Source organism: Plecotus auritus (assembly GCF_963455305.1).
Source record: "Plecotus auritus genome assembly, chromosome: 1".
In the NCBI taxonomy this organism is placed as follows: domain Eukaryota; kingdom Metazoa; phylum Chordata; class Mammalia; order Chiroptera; family Vespertilionidae; genus Plecotus; species Plecotus auritus.
This window is the reverse complement of record NC_137770.1, coordinates 182506022-182507089: the sequence shown is the minus strand read 5'-3', so window position 1 is coordinate 182507089 and position 1068 is coordinate 182506022.

Below are 1068 nucleotides of genomic sequence, written 5' to 3'. Positions count from 1 at the left end.
ATCAGATAGGTCATGCAAATAATTTCTCCTAGTCTGTGGCTTGTATTCTCATTCTTTAGATCTCTGTTCTTTTAATAGGAAGTTTTATACCAGTTTCACCTCCCCTGGGGTGTATCTTTTTGTTATTGTGAATCCTCACCCAAGGATATATTTTCCATTAATTTTTAGAGAGAATGGAAGGGAAGAGGAGAGACAGAGAAACATCGATGTGAGAGAGACACATCCATTGGGGTGGGCGATCGAGCCTGTAACCAAGGTACATGCCCTTGACCAGAATCTAACCTGGGACCCTTCAGTCTGTGTGCAGATGCTCTATCCACTGAGCCGAACCAGCCAGGCCGGGATATCATGTTTGTCACAGCCTCTTTCCTCATTTATGTTGGTAAGTGTGCCTTCACCAAGTTGTGGCTGCATAGCAGCCTCTTGAACTGCATTAGTGTCAACATTCTCACAATCAGCTCTTTCCATTTATGTTCAGTTTGAATTTCACCCCAGCATTATCACCTTTTGAAACAGGAATTTTAGGGGGAACATTGGCAGGTTTAGGGAATTTTTAGAATTGGGGTCCATGGGAAAAAAACACATAGGGCTGCAGACTGGGAGAAGGTACATTTCCATAACACAAGAAAGCCAGGTGCAGTTACGTTCCCAGAAGACAAGGGAGCAGCAGCAGATCTATTTCCATAAGACAAGGGAACTGGAAGTAGCCAAGAAAGGTCTATATTTACAAAATAAAGAAGGAAGAAAGCCCAGAAGGAATAGGTGGACAATGCGGGAGGAGGGCCTCAGGAGTCACTATAGTAACCAGTTTGAAAGGGAATACTGTCCTATCAGAGGGGATGTCAGGACACAGGAACTGCAGCCTTTATAAACCATGGAAACGGGAAGTCGGTGGGACTCTTCCACCCTCCCCACGTGGGAGTCCATTCTGTGGGACTCTTTCCCTCTCCCCACGTGGAATCTGTACTTGTTCTTCAATAAATCTCCACCTTTGCTATACTACCCTATATCCATTGATTCATTCTTTGACTCCTGTGGACAAAGAATCCGGGTTCCAGTCCAAAAATT